The sequence below is a fragment of the Camelus bactrianus genome, chromosome 3, assembly GCF_048773025.1.
Source record: "Camelus bactrianus isolate YW-2024 breed Bactrian camel chromosome 3, ASM4877302v1, whole genome shotgun sequence".
Lineage (NCBI taxonomy): Eukaryota > Metazoa > Chordata > Mammalia > Artiodactyla > Camelidae > Camelus > Camelus bactrianus.
Genome location: NC_133541.1, coordinates 80,406,030 through 80,427,264, shown reverse-complemented (window position 1 = coordinate 80,427,264; position 21,235 = coordinate 80,406,030). Strand labels below are relative to the sequence as shown.

The following is a 21,235-nucleotide window of genomic DNA, read 5'->3' as shown; positions in this document are numbered from 1 at the left end:
GTAAAGTGAGCATTTATTAAAGGATGGATAGTACACTCTCAGGGGAGAGCGGGCAGGCTCAGGTGAGCGGCTGCCCTGAGTTTCTTTGGCAAGTTAGCTACATAGGGTGTAAAAATGAATGGGCGGAATATTCACTGGGGAGGGAAGGGTTTGGGGTCGTATTCCCTGATTATCATCCCAACTCCACCTTCCCGAAGGGAGGAGGGATTTTTGTCCTTATTTAGTCTGGATCGGAAGTGTCATGGCGTCGGTGCATGATGGGTACTTCTGATCTGCAAGGCTAATTTTATTGAAATGAGGGCATAATGAGCAAAAGGTCACATTCGACACTAGAAATTCCTGCCTTTTCACCTTTCTTTGTTCTTCTCCAGGCCACTTGTCATCCCAAAAAGCATGATCCCTTATCAGCCCCAAGGTTCCTGCTTTTCTTTCTCTGCCCAAGGATCCCTGCTGCTTACATGATGTGTGGTTTCCTGCATTTGGCCTGTGCCCCTCCTTTCTGCCCAATTCCTGCCATTTGGTCTGTGTCCCCCTTCCTCTGCTCATATCTAGCTGTCTGCCTGCTCTAACACATACAGTGCACTTTCTTCGGTTAATACAGCTACAGTAGCCATTTTTGGTTCAGTATTCTTTATGGTATCCTTTTTCATCCCTTTAATTTAAAATGTTCTGTATTCTTGTATTTTTGAGTTATCTCTTGAAGTAGCATATAATTGGGTTTAATATTTTTAAATATTTTGATGATTTGTAATAATGCAGATATTTAGTGTATTTAAATTTAACATAATTACTGATAAGTATGATTTTAAATCTACTTTGTCATTCTTTATAGTTAATGATTTTTTTCTCTTAACTTATGGATTAATTTTTGTATTATACCCTTTTATCCTCTATTAACTTGTCATTTGTACAGTTTTTAAATTTTTCTTTTAATAGTTTTCCTAGTGATCAGAATACCTAGTGATCAGAATATGTGTCCTTGACTTCTCAATGTTTATTATAAATTTGTACTTTTTTCCGTTTCCTGAGAATGTGAGAATCTTAACATTCTTTAATTCTCTTTATCCCCTTTCTTACTTAAACACTATTGTTTTGGAATGTATATTAATTAAGTATATATGTTTAAACCCCACAATACATTATTGTTAATATTTTCTGCCATCAGTGTTTATTTAAATTTCCCATGCATTAATTCTTTAGATTATTTTCATTTATTGTATCTATGAGCTTCTCTCCTTCTGTCTAAGGAAATCCTCATAGTATTCCTTTGAGAACAAAATTTGTCTTTATTTTTTAGGAAAAATAGTTTCTTCAACATTTACTTTTGAGAGAAAAAATTTGCTGGCTGTAGACTATTAGGTTGGCAGTTATCATTTCTTTGCTTCTGTCGAAATTAGCTGTCAATTCCTTTTTTGCTCCTTTGATGGTAACATCTTTTATTCCTCCAGATTAAAAAAAAAATCTTTTTTTTAAAAAAAAGTTTTACAGCTTTCTGTAATGTATGTTTGGGTTTCTAAAAAAGAATTTGTATTCATCAAGACTGGGGTTCATTAATATGTGACTTGATGTGTTTTCTCAGTTTTGAAGAATTCTCAGCCATTATATTTTAAAATACGGCTTCTGTTCCACTTTCCATTAACTCTTTATCTGGGACTCTAATTACATGTGTATTAGATATTTCCACTATATTCTGAAACAGTTTCAATTCCTAGTCCACCTCTGTGGATCAGATGTCACTCTCCATCTCTTCCTTTGTATGTCCTGAACTCTAATCTGTGTTACTCTTTTTTTTCTGTGATTGTCAAAAGCTCTGCTTAGCTTTTCAGTGTAGAAATGCAGAACTGCCAGATAAGGTGGGCGAGACCTGCCGCAAATATTTACTTTGATATTGACTTGTAATTCTTCACTTTTTAAAATTTATTTATTTCATTTTTAGCTCTGTGAGAGCTTCAAATGGATGTAAAAAATTTTTTTTCCAGCTGTAGTTTCAGTCAGAGGGTTGGTCTAATTTCCTTGTCTATCATTAATGGAAACAACTCCATGTTTAATAGGACTTTGACTATGAGAAAGGTTCATGGCCTGAACATGGCATGGAGGGAGTCAAGTTTGACGGTATCAGCAGAATTTGGCTGAATAACTTGTCTAAAAGAGAATCTTGTTTAGGGAGAACAGGGAGAACCAGTGTCCATTGGGACCAGATGGGTAGGTTTCATGTGCACAGACAGAAGTTAGGACTTTTCTCTGTTGGAGACTGTTAAGACAGTCAGGATTTTGGAGTGGAGGAAAGAAAAAATGTTAAGTGGCATTTTATAAGACTGAATTTAACTGCATTGAGTCCTGCATGCACTGATACCACAAAATATTGAATCTGATGCCAAGAAAAGACCTTAGTCTCACAGAAAGTACTCTATATTTTGAATCCCCTCATCAGTTTTTGTGTCAGTTCTTGCCCAAATCATACTTTCTATAGGGCATCTCTCACTTTAGACTTGGGAATCAGAAGTAATTCTGACAGGCTACTCCCAGTACTTAGATGATGTTAAAAGTCAAATAGCCACTGGGCAAAGAGGGTATTTACTCCTTTACACAGTGGAAATCTCAAGAGTCCTGAAAATTGATTTATGTTTAAGCTCTAGATCTGATTCTTGGACTCCTGCAGACATCCACGAAGGGTTTACTTTAATATCCTTTTAAACATTGAATCTTTACAACGCTTAGTGCTCCCCTCTCAAAGCAGATTTACATTGCACATATCCCTTCCTTCATCAGGGAAACTCCAGCGTTTTGGAATGAGGATTTGAGAATTTCAGAGCCATAAGGAACTTTAGAAATCATCTTAGTTCAACCTCCTTAATTTACAGGTCTGAAACTGAAGCCCAGATTGTTTGTGGAACTTATCCAAAGCCATACAGCTGGTTAATGACAGAGCTGGGAATATAACCAATATAATTTGGATGGTAGCCTTCTAGAGCATTTTTTAAATTCCAAATAAGATATTAAGAGACCTAACAGGTTAAATGCAACTATGAATATATAAATCAGAGGGTTAAAGAGCAGGTGATTAGTTTACAGACAGGAAGATATTAGTTCTTTAAAAATTCTATACAAAATTATTAAATTTTATTTTCTATATAAAATTATTAAAATTATTGTGTATACCAGAAATGGGCTTCAGGGTACCCCTAAAATAACATAAATAATACTGTATTATATGCATTTGTCTCTGGTAATTGCAAATAATACATTTTTTTCCAGTTTTCAAAGTAGTTCATGAATCCAAAAGATGAAGAACCACAACTATAACTTCTTAGATGGTTGGAGTTACAAGGTAGCATTCATTCACTCAGCAGTGTTAGTTTACAGCCTACTCAGTACCAGATACTTTGTTAGAGGCTGGGAATACTGAGATAAATGATGCCATTTCCTCCGTCAAGGGCCTCACATTCTTGGTGGGGGAGATAGATATGATGTGACAAGAAAGTCATACAAACTACTGGTTTGGTGATCTGATTCTCAGTTCACTTCTTTATCTACCAGATCAAGATCACATTGTTAGAGCCTGAATGAAAAACTGGAGCAACTACAGAATTAACCTCATTCAGGTACATTTCACCAGAACTCTACAGAGACACGTGTCTGGATTCCTGCATAAGAGAACATGTCTTACCCATTTTTCAGTTTCACATTCAATACAATATCAAGCACATAGAAACTTCCTAATAAATGGTTGTTAACTTTTGCCCATATTTTCTAAAATCAGTGACCCATGAATTATGTCTTACTGCCTTACTGGAAGTTAGCAAATCAGTTGATTTTTCCTTAGAGATAGTTGAAAAAAATATTTTTCTCTAGATGGACTTTGTTAGCAATAAAAAAAGCTAATGACATGAATAGTTAATCACATCAGAATGGTCATTCAGCAAAATTAACATGCTTGGGTAATTTTTAACTACACCAAGTACATTTCTTAAATCTATAATGCCAGTAGCTGTGGCCTCATTTGGTCGCCAAAGTATCCTAGATTGCTTGTTTTATGACGGTAACAAAAATAACATTAAAACCCAAACAATTCTAAAGCTTTTCACTGTTGCTAAAGACTATGATGATGGAAGATATAGTAAATGTGGATTTAATAATCAGAGTCCGTGAAATTGCAAAGCATTTTCTCTGAAAAACAGTGACATTTTTCTTTACCCTTAAAGGTAAAAAGTACATAGCATAAAAAGTAGACTCTCCACTGCTGATTTTATAGAAAATAGTTTCTCCAAGAAGGGCATTGGACTCATGGTAGCATTCATTTACTTTGAATAGAATTGTCAGGAAACCTACTGGAGAACATGCACAATCTTATGGAGAGAAAACTTATCTTTGAACTACCAAACCCCATGGCATTTTGGAAAACTAAAAACCATTGCCCTAGTTCCCCATTTTTATACATGGTATGACATGAGGGTCAGTTTTACTTTTTAACATATGGATATCCAATTGTTTAGTCCCTCTTGTTGAAAAATTATCCTTTCCTTGTTTAATTATCCTAATTATTAATTATGCACATACATACGACATACATACATATATTACATACATTATCTCTGAGTATTTATAAACTTATTTGTAACTTTATGGACTCCGTTCTGTTTCTCTGGTTTATATGTTATGTCATTATGCCAATATCACACTGATTACAAATAAACCTTGTAATCAGGTAGTTTGATTCCTCAACTCTTTTCTTCTTTTTCAGTGTTGTTTTTGCTATATTAGGTCATTTGTATTTTCATTTACATTTTTTTAATCAGCTTGTCAATTTTTACAGAAATGTTTGCTGGGGATTTAGTGGGATAGCATTGGATCTATAGATCAATTCAAGGAGAAGTAATGCCTTAAAACAATATTGAGTACTTCAGTGTATGAACTAGTGTACTTGAAAAATTAGAGAACCAGAAAGCTTGGATGTCCTGGGCAGTCATAGAGTCAGCTGATGATGGTAGAAATGGAAGATGTTAAGCATGCTAGACAACTAGTACATTGCTGACTCATTCAAGACAGCATCCTTAAATTTGTGTATACCATACATGCCTTCAGCTGGCTTGCATCTGATTTGAATGTTTTGTCATCTCATAACTTTCAGAGCATTTCTTCTCACTACTTTGGTCCACATCTGAAACATCATTTCAATTATTAAAGTATTTTCTCTTTATGTAGTTGCCTGTGCTGTCTGATATCGTTAAGGAAGGAAAACCGTTACCAAATGAAAGGTTTCAAGAAATATGGGTATCAGAATGTCTCTTGTATGATCTTATGCCGATTCAAAAATGGATGGACTGGAGAAAGTTGTTGAAACAAACAGTAATGGTTCTATGCATTAGTGAAGAGTTTTGTTGTCTACATACGATTTTCAGGCATTGCTTCATTTGTTCCTACTTTTAAAAATATTTTTATTGGAGTGTGGTCAGTTTACAATGTTGTATCAATTTCTGGTGTACAGCACAGTACTTCAGTCATATAAGAACATACATACATTCATTTTCATATTCTTTTTCACCATAAGTTACTACAAGATATTGAATATAGTTTCCTGTGCTATACATATGAACTTGTTTATGTATTTTACATATGGTAGTTAGTATCTGCAAATCTCATACTCCCAATTTATCCTTTCCCATCCATTTCCCCCTGTGGTAACCATAAGTTTGTTTTCTGTGTCTGTGAGTTTGTTTCTGTTTTGTAAGTTTGTCTTTTTTTTTTTTAGATTCCACATATAACTGATACCATATGGTATTTTTCTTTTTCTTTCTGGCTTACTTCACTTAGACTGACAATGTCCAGGTCCATCCATGTTTCTGCAAATGGCATTATTTTATTCTCTTTTATGGCCGAATAGTATTCCATTGTATAAATATACCACAGCTTCTTCATCCAGTCGTCTGTCGATGGACATTTAGGTTGTTTCCACGTCTTGGCTATTGTATATAGTGCTGCTATGAATATTAGGGTGCACGTGTCTTTTTGAATCAAGATTTCCTTTGGAAATACACCCATGAGTGAAATTGTTGAATCATACGGTAAGGCTTTTGAGCCGTCTAGCGCCCCGTCCTGCGGTCGCAGCTCCAGTCGCAGTCTCGGCGCCTGCGCTGTCGCCTCAGCTGCTGGGTTGGTGGGTCGGTCTTTCCTGCGCACGTGCACACGAGCTACAGCCTCGGGCAGCAGCCCTGCCGCCATCTTCCCCAGCCCTTCAGGCTCCCCTGGACTCCTAGCCCAGCCCGACCCAGCCGGTAAAGATGGTGGACCGCCAGCAACTGGTGCAGAAAGCCCGGCTGGCGGAGCAGGCGGAGCGCTACGCAGACACAGCCGCGGCCATGAGGGACGTGAGTTTCTCCTCCCCGGCCCCCGCCTCGCCTCAGCCCCTTCGCAGACGCGGGTCTTCGCAGGGTTGGCCATGCAAGTGGAACTAGTCGCCTATTGCGACTGCAGATTGGCCACCCTGAGGGGCTGGGGAGGGTCCCGATAGCGCTGAGGACCCTGGTGTGACGCGGCTTCTCCCCGTGCGTCTCCCAGGGCCGGCGGCGCTGCCACTTCGGTCCTCCCCGTGCTCAGCCTGGGGCAGGTTCTGCAGGGCTGGTCTCCAGAGCTGGGTCTCCGGTTGCCGCACCTCCAGGTCTGCCAGGGACCTGAGCGGGGGGTCCGTGCGCATCCTTAGTGCCCCACTTCCCCTCCTCCCACCCTGGGCGTGTGGGAGTGGGGGACTGCATGGGGGCGGGGGACTGCGTGGATGCGGTTCCTGATTCTCCCTGGTGTCTGGGCGGCGCCTTTCCCATTCACTCAACAGGTCTCCTGGGTTTCTAATATCTACTGCCCTCCACAAATCGCCCCACTGCCTCTCTAGACAGATGCTTTAGAACCTCCCCAGAAAAATTGTAGGTTCTCCTGAAAATCTGGGCTCAGTGGTGCAAAATCGAAATGTCCTTGCTCACGTTTCTCTTAACCTAGGTCTCCTCTTTTTTCATTCCCCAAAGTAAGCCCTCTTGCTTTTAGGAAGGGGGAACGTTTGTCTTGCTAGCGTTTTCTTTGATTGTTCTCATTATGTCATCTCCATTTTTTTTATAATGTTTTTGTATTGAAAAGGGTAGGTAGTGTCTTGAAAATAAAGGTTGTGAATTTAAAAAGAAAAAGTATATTTTTAGTTTTTTGAGGAATCTCCATGCTGTTTTCCGGAAGGGCTGCACCAAACTACATTCCCACCAATGGTGTAGGAGGGTTCCCTTTTCTCCACACCCTCTCCAGCATTTGTCATTGGTGGACTTTTGAACTATAGCCATTCTGACTGGTGTGAGGTGATACCTCATTGTAGTTTTGATTTGCATTTCTCTGATAATTAGTGATACTGAGCATTTTTCATTTGCCAATTGGCATTTGTATGTCTTCATTGGAGAATTGCTTCTTTAGGTCTTCTGCCCAGTTTTGGATTGGGTTGTTTGGTTTTTTTTTGTTATTAAGTTGTATGAGCTGTGTGTATATATTCTGGAGAGTGAGCCTTTGTCAGTCTCATCTTTTGCAAATATTTTCTCCCATTCCATAGGTTGTCATTTTGTTTTGCTTATGGTTTCGTTTGCTGTGCAAAAGCTTATAAGTTTAATTAGGTCCCATTTGTTTATTTTTGCTTTTTATTTCTCTTGCCTGGGTAGACTGCCCTAGGAGAACATTGCTGAGATTTATGTTGATTAATATTTTGCCTGTTTTCTTCTAAGAGGTTTATAGTGTCTTGTGCCATGTTTAAGTCTTTAAGCCATTTTGAGTTTATTTTTGTGTGTGGTGTGAGGGAGTATTCTAACTTCATTGATTTACATGTGGCTGTCTAGTGTTCCCAACACCACTTGCTGAAGAGACTGTCTTTTCTCCATTGTATATTCTTGTTTCCTTTGTTGAAGATTAATTGACCATATGTCTGGGGGTTTATTTCTGAGCTTTCTGTTCTGTTAATACATATTTCTGTTTTTGTGCCAATACCATGGTGTTTTGATTACTGTAGTTCTGTAGTATTGTCTGAAGTCTGGGAGGGTTATTCCTCCAGCTTCATTACTTTTCTTCAGTGTTGCTTTGGCAGTTCTGGGTCTTTTGTGATTTCATATAAATTTTAGGATTATTTGTTCTAGTTCAGTGAAAAATGACCTGGGTAATTTGATAGGGATGGCTTTAAATCTGTATATTGCTTTGGGTAGTATGGCCATTTTAACAATATTAATTCTTCCAATCCAAGAACATGGGATATCTTTCCATTTTTTTAAGTTATCTTTAATTTCCTTAGTCAGTGTTTTGTAGTTCTCTGCATGTGTCTTTCACTTCCTTGGTCAGATTTATTCATAAGTTTGTTTTTTTTTTTTTGAATGCAATTTTAAAAGGGATTGTTTCTTTACTTTCCTTTTTTGATATTTCATTGTTAGTATAAAGAAGTGCCGTTGATTTCTGTATGTTAATCTTGTATCCTGCTACCTTGCCAAATTCTTTTACTAGCTCTAGTAGTTTTTGTTTGGAGCTTTTAGGGTTTTCTACTTATAGTATCATGTCATCTGCATATAATAAGTATTTTTCCTCTCCTCTTCCAATTTGGATCCCTTTTCTTTCTTTTTCTTGTCTAATTTCTATGGCTAGGACTTGCAATACTATATTGAATATAAGTAGTAAGAATGGGCATCCTTGTCTTGTTCCAGATTTTAGTGGGAAGGCTTTCAGCTTTTCACTGTTGAGTATACTGGCTGTAGGTTTGTCAAAAACAGCTTTTTATTATGTTGAGATATGTTCCCTCTATACCCACTTTGGTAAGAGTTTTTATCATAAATGGCTGTTGAATTTTGTCAAATGCCTTTTCTGCATCTATTGAGATGATCATGTGACTGTTGTCCTTTCTTTTGTTGATGTGGTGTATGGTGTTGATTGATTTGCATATGTTGAACCATCCTTGCATCCCTGAGATGAATCCATCTTCATCATGGTATATGACCTATTTTATGTGTTACTGGATTCTGTTTGCTAATATTTTGTAGAAGATTTTTGCATCTGTGTTCATCAGTGATTTTGGCCTACAGCTTTCTTTTTTTGTAGTGTCTTTGTTTGGCTTTGGTATCAGGGTGATGGTGGTTTTGTAGAATGAGTTTGGGAGTACTCCCTCCTCTTCAATTTTTTGGAAGAGTTTGAGAAGAATTGGTATGGACTCTTCTTTGTATGTTTGATAGACTTCTCCAGTGAAGCCATCTGGTCCTGGACTTTTGTTTGCAGGGAGGTTTTTTTTTTTTTTTTTTTTTTTTTTTTTTTATTGCTGAGTCTGTTTCCCTTCTAATGATTGGTCTGTTCAAATGATCTGTTTCTTCTTGATTGAGTTTTGGTGGACTGTATGTTTCTAAAAACTTGTCCATTTCTTCTAAGTTGTCCAATTTATTGCCATGTAGTTGTTCATAGTATTCTCTTAGGATTTTTTGTATTTCTGTGATGTTGGTTGTAATCTCTCCATTTTCATTTCTTATTTTGTTTATTTGTGTGCTCTATCTTTTCTTCTTGGTGAGCCTGGCCAGAGGTTTGTCAATTTTGTTTACTGTTTCAAAAATCCAGCTCTTTGTTTGATTTTTTTTCTATTGTTTTTGTAATCTCTATTTTATTTATTTCCTCCTGGATATTTATTATTTCTTTCTTTCTGCTGACTTTGGGTCTTGTTTGTTTTTCTTTTTCTAATTCTCTTTTTTTTTTTCTTTTTACATTTTTATTTGCAGAGGAGAGGTAACTAGGTCTACTTATTGATTATTTTTTTTTAATGGAGGTACTGGGGATTGAAGCTAGGACCTCATGCATGGTAAGCATGCGCTCTACCACTTCAGCTATATCCTCCGCCCCTCTTTTTCTAGTTCTTTTAGGTGTTAGGGTAGGTTGTTTGTTTGAGACTGTTCTTGTTTTTTGAGGAAGGCCTGTATCACTATGAACTTACCTCTTAGGACTGCTTTTGCTGCATCCTATAGATTTTGTGTGGTTGTGTTTTCATTGTCGTTTGTCTCGAGGTATTTTTAATTTCGTCTTTGATTTCATTGTTGACCCTTTGGTTTTTTAGTAACATGTTGTTTAGTGTCCATGCTGTCATTTTTTTCTCATTTGTTTTTCTGTGATTGATTTCTAGTTTCATGCTATTGTGGTCAGAGAAGATGCTGGGAATAATTCTATCCTCTTAAATCTGTTGAGGCTTCTTCTTTTGTGCCAAGTATGTGGTTCTAGCCTAAAAACTGTTCCATGAGCACTTGAAAAGAATGTATATTCTGTTTTGGGGGGATGTAATGTCCTAAAAATATCAACTGAGTCCAGCTGTCCTATTGTGTCCCTTAGTATCTCCATTGCCTTACTGATTATCTGTCTGGAAGACCTGTCCAATGATGATAGTGGAGTGTTAAAGTCTCGTACTATTATTATATTCCCATCAGTTTCTCCCTTTATATCTGTAGTATTTGTATTATAAATTTAGGTGCTCCTGTATTGGGTGCATATATACTAATGAGTGTAATATCTTTATATTGTATTGCTCCTTTGATCATTATGTAGTGTCCTTCATTATCTCTCTTTACGGCCTTTGTTTTAAAGTCTATTTTGTCCTATGTGAGTATTGCTACTCCTGCTTTCTTGTCATTTTCTTTTGCATGAAATATCTTTTTTCCATTCTGTCACTTTCAATTTATGTATGTCCTTCATTCTAAAGTGAATCTCTTGTAGGCAGCATATTGTAGGCTTTTGTTTTATTATCCAATCTGCCACTTTGTCTTTTGATTGATTTTGCTCCTACTTTAGATTGAGGAGTAGAGATGCAGGGGGATGATGAAACCTGGTTTACAAATCCCATTATATGGAAGAGCAACCTTCTTCATGGTTGAAAATTTTGATTTTCACTCAAAGATGTTTTTTCTTTAATTCACCTTACTTGTAATTTGTTTCTTAGCATCCTGAATGATCCTAGCCCTTCCATTTTATCTTCAGGCAGCCCTTACTCAGCATATGATTTTTTTTTTTAAATTTCTCCTCTGACTTTGGAAGAAGCTCAGCAAATCAAGTGGCTTCTCTGGACCACTGTTTTAATATCAAATAAGATGATTCTTAAGATTTTTTAAATGTAATACTAAAATTTATTCAATTAACCAAAAAGAAGGTATGAAAGGAGGAATAAAATTTAGATACAACAAACAGAGAAAACCCTGGGAAGGTATAGACGTACAGTCAACCACATCAGTGATTACATTAAACATCAATGGACCAGCCATTTCAATTAAAGGCAGAGATTATTAGCTTTAAAAATTAAAAAAAACAATTATTTGCTGTTTGTACAAGATTCACTTTAAATGAGTAAATAGAGAAGGTGAAAGGGAAAATATGGAAAAAGATACCCACACAAAGACTAATCGTAAGAAAGCTAGGGTAGCTCTTATGACTTCAAAGAAGACTTCAAGAGAAGTAGAATTGCTAGTGATGATTAGGGTCATTTCTTAATGATAAAAGGTCAGGTGCTCAAGAAGACCAAGTAAATCTGCCTTTGATGGTATCTGCATCACCTTCTACCTCTTTCCGACTTCATTCTTAAATTTGAACATGGAAGGTAAAGTAAATATTCTACCAAATGGTCCTGAGGCTTGATGCAGTTGCTCTGTGTAACACAGCACTGTGGCATATACCGGACAACAAATATGATTCCTTAGGCTTGGAGGATTCACAGAGATGTAAACAAGGAGGCCTTCTTCAGGGGAGTGGTGAAACAGAAAATTAAACAACTCCACATGCAGCAGAATTTCCTAAAAATTTTGTTGAGCCGTGCTGTTTACCAGGTCCCACACAACCCAGGAGCATCTATTCTTTCCCCTCTTGTCTTTTCACCTGTTCACTTCTGAATATTTTCTTCTCCATGTTCCTCCAGTTATTCTTTTAGAACCATTTGCCCCCTTCTCTGGGCTTGTTTCTTCATTTCTGCTTCATTCCATTTCCCTTGGAGGTAAACCAACACACCTATACCCAGACTCCTCCTTAGAAGGTGAGGGAAGGAGAACGATTGGGAATACTTATATTTTATTGCTAATGTCTCCACCACAAATGTCACATGGACTTAATGTTTTATCTGTGAGACTTCCATGATGTAAGGACCCAGCTATACACGGTGAAGAAGGTCAGGTAGAAAAAGGAATGGTGGTCCTTCTGCTTCTGAGGCTCTGAAAGTGTGGGAACGTGTGAAAAACCTGGTCTCAGCATTAGAAGATCAGGACTAAGGTGTTGCCCAACACAGGATCTGGGCCATTGAATACACTTAACCAGCTTGAGACCTGGTTTTGCCACCTGTAAAATGGTGATCATTGATGCAACACACCTTCCCACAGTCCAGCATTCTGCTACTCAGTGTGTATATAGAAAATTCTAAGATTGACTTCTTCTGAGGAAGCTGACAGTATGGTTGAGAAGAAGGGCATAGACATAATTGTATGCTAATTATAATAGTTACATCATTGCTCTTGTAGAGGAATGAGGAGAGTGGGAGGGAGCCCAGCAAATGCAGCAGCCCACCTTCCTGGGCACGCCGTGCTGTTTTAAATTGGTAGTGCTGCTTGTTCGAGATCCTGAATCGTGGGGATTTAATTACGAGGAAGGAAATGCAGTTCCTGATCAAGAGGCATAAATTCCAATGCCTTCAAGGACCAAGCAAGTGATATAAATACACAAAGTGGATTGGGAGTAGGCAGGGATACCAAAGGAGCCCGTGGCAGACTCAAGAATGTTTGCTTCTTTGAAAGTTATTGAAGCTCAAAATAATTTTCTAAAAGCTCTACTGACCAAACTAACAAAAATCTGTGGGCAAATCGTGGTAATTCCATGCATAATGTGTGTGAAGAACACACTGTAGGATGCTTGGAGATTGGGGGGCAGGGGCAGCTACCAGTCAGAGAAAGTGCAAGGAACAAAGGGCATTGGGAAGTAGGTTCAGAGAGCCTAAGGAGTTTGGATTTTGTCTTGTAGATGGCAGGGAACCAATTGTATTCTTCCATTAGGAGGAATGATATAATAAGGTTGGTTTAGTAGGGTCGTTTACCGCCCCGGCTACCCCCTACCTACACAGAAGATGCTGACGTCTCAGAGACACACTGGACAAACCCGTGGGAATAGTGATGAGGTCTGGACCAAGGCGGTAACAATGAGAATGGCAAGAGGCTTAGTGAAAGGAGAGATTTCTGATGTAGAAGAAAGCCAGTCTTCTCTGAGTTCTTTCAAAAGGGTAACATGAGTGAAAGCAGTTTGTAACCAGCACAGTGTGGAGGGAATGGGAGGTGACGTAACCTCTTACATGGAATGTGGCTGAGGTCAGGGTTGGAGAGCCTGGCGTTCCCTTCATCCACTGTCATGGCCTCAAGGCTGACTTCTTTTCTGCAGAAAACAGGCCCCACCTTCGAGCACAACTTGGTCACTTCTCTTGGGCCCTGGTGCCCAGGATTTCCTGCTGCCCCGCAATGGGTGGCTGCTTCTGTGAGCCTTCAGTTTTCTTCACTAAGGGCAAAAGCTAAAGAGAGCAGACACTTAGATCTGCAGAAATGTTACTCCATATAAAAAAATAACAACACGGATACATCTTACAACTTCCAGCCAGAATCTGTTAGGCTGCTGCTATAGCAACCCCAACAGATAGGATTCAACAAACCCCCACCCGATCCCCTCCCGAATCCATATACCTGACAGTCACCCTCCTAGTGGGGCTGTCTCTCTTACATTACACCCACTAAGTGAAGATCCAAAGCAAAGAGACAGAAAATAACATCTTCCAACAATCTGCTTGTCATTTAGAAAAAGCTCCCTGTATAAATGTCATGGAAACAAGCTGTTCTTGCAGAAAGAAAAGAAGAAAGCCCTGCCTCACTTGCTTCCCTTTCAGTTTTAATCTTCCTAATAAAAGGGTAACACAAAGCAAATGTTAAGTGTTTGAAAGCCAGTATCCCTGGAGCCTGGCCGTGGCGGGATTTAGCCACGTTCAGCTTGCTGGCGGGCTCCAAGCAGCAGGATCCAGATCAAGCTCTAGGTGAAGATCAGATACTCTGAGAACACTAAGAACTCAGAACATGCTGATCAGAAACATTGAGTTGTTTTTTTTTTCCCCCATAATCAAGACCGAGGAGCCTTGCTAAGATGCTGACTGTGAGGCCAACACGTTTCTGTTCAATTAACAAACAATTCAGGGGCACAGAGCACATACATTTCACTGCGCTTTGACTCTTTGAGGGATGCCTAGATAAACCCCTGTCTGCTCTCTGTTCATGGGTGACAGGTCTTGTAGGTCTCAGCTGCGGCAGGGAGAAGGGTGGGTTAAGCACACAAGGAGAATGTGGAACCTGTCTGAGTGCCTGGAGGAAGGAGCGTTTATTTTCAGCTGGGATGAGGAGGGAGAGTAACAGGGTAAGTAGCATTTGAACTGAGGCCCAGAGCAGAGGCAGGATTCTAATAATCTTTGTGCATTTATGTATGAATGCAGAGACACGTATGGTTTTGTGTGTTACGTAAGTGGGGTAATAATTAATTTATTTTCCAAGTTTAAAAAGAAAACTCTAATACTAGACTTTGGAGAACTTTCCATGCCTGTATATAGACCTATCCCATTGTCTTTATTTTCTGTAACTAATTCTTACATCTGCTACCTAACGATGGTCCTTTACTTTGGGGTAACAATTTACTTTTGATGTAATTTCAAACTTAAAGAAAAGTTGTAGGAATAATACATAGAGCTTTGATGCACACTTTAACTAAATTCACTAATTGCTAACTTTTTTTCATAGTGCTTTTAGTCTCCCTCCAACCCCCTCCCGTTTTCTGACTCATGACAGGGGACATTTTTCTCAACCATTTGGGAGTAAGTTGAAGACATTATGCTCTTTTATGTTAAATTCTTAAATGTGTATTATTTCTAAGAACAAAGACTTGTCTTTTATAACCACAATATAGTTAGCAAGAAAAGAAAATTTATGATTGATACAAAACTATTACCTTATCCACAGTCCGTGTTCCAGTTGTGCCATTTGTCCCAGTTGTCCTTGTAAATGTCCTTCATAATTTGTTTTTTCCTCCTGGTCCAGGGTCTAATTCAGAAAGATGACTTGGATTTAGTTCTGTCTATTCAGTCTCTCTTAATCTGGAATATTTCCTCAAGCTTTCATTGTCTTTTCTAAAATTGACATTTTCGAAGCATATAGGCTAGTTTTTAAAAAAAAAAAATCAGTTTGCATTTTTGGGGAGTCTGTGTCGTTAGACTGTCCGCTGGTTCCTCAGTACTAGATTAGGGCTACGTGCTTTTGGCAGGAATAAGACACAGCTGGTGTGTCCATACTGTGTCCTGTCAGGGAACGTGTGAGATTGGTCTGCGGGGGTGTTGACGATGTCACTTTATTTCCTTGGCTAAGGAAGTGGTCACTAGGCTTTTCTTTGCTTTTTTTTTTCAGCAGTAGAATTACCCTTAACCCTTTGTAGGATAATGTTTTGGGGGATATTTTGATACTGTGTACATATGCTTCCTGTTCTCCACAAACTTTCCACCGTTATAAGGAAGAGTTTTGCTTTTTTATTTATTAAGCATGGAGTCATGCTTTTTTTTAATTCAGTGAGTTATAAACTATCAATATCAGCATTTTTTTGATGCTCAAATTATCCCACATTTATGATTTCATGATGCATGCACGTTCAAACTGGCTTTTGTGCCCTTCATTTCCTCATGATCTCATGTAAATCTTACTCTGAGGCATAAGCTGTTCAGGCTTAACTGAAACATCCCTGCCCTACTCTTGGAATCTGCATTTCTACAAGGAGGATGGTATTCAGTGTTTAGTGGAGACTTATTTTAAGAATATAAGATTGAGGAGAGGGTGTAGCACAGTGGTAGAGTGTGTACTTAGCATGCACGAGGTGCTGGGTTCAATCCCCTGTACCTCCATTAAAAATAAATAAACCAAATTACCTGTCCCCCCAAAAGAAATAAAAAAAAAATTAAATTGAAGCACTAGGTTTGGGTTTTTTGTTATTTGTTTTGTTTTGTTTTTGCTTCTAGCTGTTTTAGTAAACAGAATTAGGAAATAAAGACACAAATATATGTTTAAACATGTATCTGTATACATGAGTTCATATGGATGCCTCTAATTCCATTCCAGTACCGGGGTTGTTCCCACCCTATTCTGGATTGCTAATTCCCTTCTCCAACAATGAGAAACCTGGTCCTACTGTTCTCAATATATTGATTCACTTTTTTGCAACCTGCCAGGGTACAGAAAGTAGTTTCAGAAATGCTGACCCACACTGCTGTGAAAATCAAGCTTGAAACATTTATTTAGACTGAGGTTATTAAAGTAAGATCTGTAAATTAGTTCATATTGCACCAATGTTAATTTGTTTTTATAATTACACTGTGGTTATTTAAGATGTTAACATTAGGGGAAGTAAAGTAAAGAATATATGGAAACCCCAGTACTGTTTTCTGCAAATTTTTTTAAGTCCATGATTAGTGCAGAATAAAAAGTTATAAAATATTACTAGGGCTTTTTCCTCCACCAACACATGTATTTTGAAATGGTAATATTTTTCGTTTAAAGTGCATTGAGGTTTATTTTGTTTGTATTCTGTTTTAGGGTTTTTTTTCCCCTGTATTGGCATTGATAGAATTTTTGGATTCTCTTTTATTTTGGTTAAATTTTATTTTATTTAATCGACTTTTTAAACTTTTTTATTGAAGTATAATTGGTTTACAATGTGTTAATTTTTGGTATAGTCACAAGTTTTTGGTGTAATCACAGCATAGGGATTAAGTTTTATATATCTGTGTATATATATATATATATATATATATTCCTTTTCATATTCTTTTTCATTATAGGCTATTACAAGGTATTGAATATAATTCCCTGTGCTATACAGCAGGACCTTGTTGTTTATCTGTTTTATATAGTCGTTAGTATTTGCAAATCCTGAACTCCCAGTTTATCTCTCTACCCCCACAACCTCCACCCCTTTTCCCCTGGTAATCATAGGTTTGTTTTCTATGTAGGTTTCTTTCTGTCTTGTAAGTACATTCATTTGTGTCTTTTTTTCTCTCTTTTTTTTTTTTTTTTTTTTTTTTAGATTCCACATATAAGTGATAGCATATGGTATTTTTCTTTATGTATCTGGCTCACTTTACCTAATATCATAATCTCCAGGTCTTCCCATGTTGCTGCAAATAGCATTATTTTAGTCTTTTTTATGGTTGAATAGTATTCCATTATTTAAATATACTACAGCATCTTTATCCAGTCATGTGTAGATGGACATTTAGGTTGTTCCCATGTCTTGGGAATTGCATATAGTACTGCTATGAACATTGGGGTGCAGGTGTCTTTTCAAATTAGAGTTCTCTCTGGATATATGCCTAGGAATGGGATTGCTGGATCATATGTAAGTCTATTTTTAGTTTTTTGATGAGTTTCCATACTGTTTTCCATAATGGCTGCACCGAACTACGTTCCCACCAAGAGTGGAGGAAGGTTCCCTTTCTCTACACCCTCTCCAGCATTTATCGTTTGTGAACATTTTAATAATGGCCATTCTGACTGGTGTGAGGTGACACATCATTGTAGTTTTGATTAGCGTTTCTCTGATAATTGATATTGAACACTTTTTCATTGGCCTACTGGTCATTTTTATGTCTTCATTGGAGAAATGTTTGTTTTGGTCTTCTGCCCATTTTTTTGTTTGGGTTTTGTTGTTGTTACTGGTTTGTGTAAGCTGTGTGTATTCTGGAAATTAAGCCCGTGTCAGTTGCATCGTTTGCAAATATTTTCTTCCATTCTGTAGGTTGTCTTTTCTTTTTGTTTAAAGTTTCTTTTGCTGTGCAAAGGTTTGTAAGTTTAATTAGGTCCTGTTTGTTTATTTTTGCTCTTACTTCTATTGCCTAGGTAGATTGCCCAAGGAGAACATTGTAAGATTTATGTCAGAAGATAATCTTACCTATGTTTTCTTCGAGGAGGTTTGTAGTGTCTTGTCTTATGTTTAAGTCATTAAGCCATTTTAAGTTTATTTTTGTATATGGTGTGAGAAATTGTTCTAACTTCATTGATTTACATGCTGCTATCCAGTTTTCCCAACACCACTTGCTTTGAAAAGACCATATTTTCTCCATTGTATATTCTTGCCTCCTTTTTCAAAGATTAATTGACCATAAGTCCGTGGGTTTATTTTTGGGCTCCCTACTGTTCCATTGATCCATATGTCTGTTTTTCTGCCAATATCATGCTGTTTTGATTACTATTGCTCTGTAGTCTTGTAGTTGCAAGCAGAGGTGAGTTCATGGTCCTACAACACCGCCATCTTGACTGGAAATCTGTTGCTTTGTAGGATTGTCTGAAGTCTGGAAGGGTTATTCCTTCAGCTTCGTTCTTTTTCTTCTGTATTGCTGTGGCAATTCTGGGTCTTTCGTGATTCTGTATAAATTTTAAGATTATTTTTTTCTAGTTCTGTGAAAAATATTTTGGGTCATTTGATAGGGATGGCATTAAATCTGTAGATTGCTTTGGGTAGTATGGCCATTTTAGCAATATTAATTTTTCAATCCAAGAGTGTGGGATATCCTTTTATTTCTTTAAATCATCTTTAATTTCCTTATCCAGTGTTTTATAGTTCTCTGCATATAAGTCTTTCACCTTCTTGGTCAGGTTTATTATTGAGGGTTTTTTTTGATGCAATTTTAAAGGTATCTTTTTTCTTTTCTTTTATGATATTTCATTGTTATACAGAACTTTTGAGCATAAAAATAACATAACTCAAGAAGTAAAAATTGTTATTAATCATATGTGCAGACAAACGTCAGCTACTCCTTCCTATCCCTTCCACCCTATTCCCACCTGTGTCCTGTAGGTATACAGTTTTATCAATGAATCCTGGAAATCATTCCCTATATGATTGCAAAGATCAGCCTCATTCTTTTATTCAGCTGCATAGTATTCCATTTGGAACAAAATTTTACAATGTCAGTGTTTACGCTATATTGGATGCTTTGCAGTTCCAAGCAATGCTGTAATTAATGCTCTTGTTTGTATATACTTTCATAATGTTGAAGTTACATTTTAGAGATAAAAACCTAAAAGAAATATTTCTGGGTCAAAAAGAAATCCATTGTAGGTTTCGTAGATATTGCCAAATTTCCTTCCACTGGATTGTACCCTTTTACCTTCCCATCTGCAAAGTATTGAAGTACTTATGTACCCACTTCACAAAAAACTAGTCTGTCAAACTTCCAGTGTTTTCCAATTTAATAGGTGAGGAGTTGTGTATCAGTGTTGTTTTAATTTGCATTTCTGTTATTATGAATGAAATGAACATCTCTGGATCTGTGTAAGAATTATTATATATCCTTTTTTGGGGGGAAAATCATCTGTCTTTTGCCCATTTTTCTACTTCCTATCAGGGTTTTAGAACTTCTCTCAATTCTTTAAGAATTCTTTCTCTATGCTAGAGATATTGGTCCTTTGTCTGTGATAAATGTTGCAAATGTTTCTTCCAGTTTATCAGTTTCTTTTAACTTTTTGCCATCTTTTCTTATGTGGCTATGCAATAGTTCTCTTACTTTTAGTAAGTCAAATTTATGAGTCTTTTATTGCCTCTGGATTCTAGAAGACCTTTCATTATACCTAGGTTTTAGAGAAATTCACCCACATTGTGTTCTAATACTTGTGTAATTTCGTTTTCACATTGAGCTTTTGTATGGAGTAAAATCTCTTTTTTTTAAATTGAAGTGTAGTTGATGTACAATGTTAGTTTCAGGGGTATAGCACAGTGATTCAGTTATACATATACATACATATGTATTTTTTTCTTTCTAGATTCTTTCCCATTATATGTTATTGCAAGAAATAGAATATAGTTCGCTGTGCTATACAAGTAGGTCCTTGTTGTTTGTCTATTTTATATACAGTAACATGTGTCTTTTAATCCCCAACCCCTAATTTATTCCCTCCCTGCCCTTTCTCCTTTGGTAACTGTAGTTTGTTTTCTGTGTCTGTGAGTCTGTTTTTGGTTTGGATCTAATACTATCTTTTGAAAAATGCCTGTCTTCTTCCTCCAGGTCATTTATTAAAAGGCACATCTTTCATGCGTCTATTAATTCTGGGGCCAGTTCTGATAATGTTTATTTTTCTTGATAAAGCATGACTCTTTTTGGTTTGTTGAATCTCTCCAGGCTGAAAGAGGTCTTAAAATCTCCCACAATGATTGTTTTTTCTTTTCTTTCTGGTAGCTGTGCTTAAATGCTTTGCTGTTTCAGTGCATATAGTTCATGTCAGCTGTCTCTTCAGTGATCAGTGTCACATGGCCATCCTTTTACCACTTCATACAGGTTCTCTTAAGTTCCATTAGTCTGAAGTGAATGTTGCCAACGTTGTTTTCATTTGTTTGCACTAGTTAAATTATCCCCTGGAATTTGGGTTTTAACTTTTTTTTCTATAATTTTGTGTCTTTTGTAAAAAGCACATGGATGCATTTTGTGTTTAACTCAATCTTATGGTCTATTCTTAAAGAGTGTAAATTAAACCATTCTACTTACTGTCAGGGTGTTATGTTTCATTTTACTTTGGATCCCTTGCTTTTTGCTTTCTCATTTTTACGCTTTCTTGTTGGGGTTTTTTTCTTTTTCCAAAATCATTTTGATTTATGGTTTGTTTTCTAATTAGCAAAGTCAGGAATGAAAACACATGTTATTACCTTTACTTCTCTCCTTTTTATAAAGAAGTTTTCATTAAATACCTTTGCAAAAGGTTTTTCCTCTAAACATTTAATCTTTTAATTTAAAAGAAATGTTTTTTAAAAGCAGTATTTGGCTTTTTACTAGGTTTTCAGATCCTCTCTATTACTGATACAGAAAACATAGCCTCTTAATGTGACTTTCTAGAAAACAGAGGGGACAGGAATCTCATGAAGTACAAAGGATTCCACACTGGGGCTATTTCCCAATCACTAGAAAAATTTTATCTTTTTTTTTTTCCCACTGCAGCCTGATTTAAGAGCAAAAACACCTTTGTCAGTGCTCTCTGTTAAGTGAATTATAATCCTGTGTCTCTAAACATGTTTAGAACATTTAAGTAGTATAAAAATGAGGTTTCAAAGAAGGAAAGTAAAAAGTACCCCATTGCAGTCATATTTAAGGGATACCAATATTTCCTCCTAGTATGTATTTTTCTCT

At 37.1% G+C, this 21,235-nt stretch overlaps 1 long non-coding RNA gene across 5 annotated transcripts in view; it reads left to right on the top strand.

The window, feature by feature from the left end:
- LOC141577068 (uncharacterized) overlaps nucleotides 1-21,235 on the top strand; it is a 401,469-nt gene that overhangs the window by 356,265 nt on the left and 23,969 nt on the right. The window lies entirely within an intron of this gene.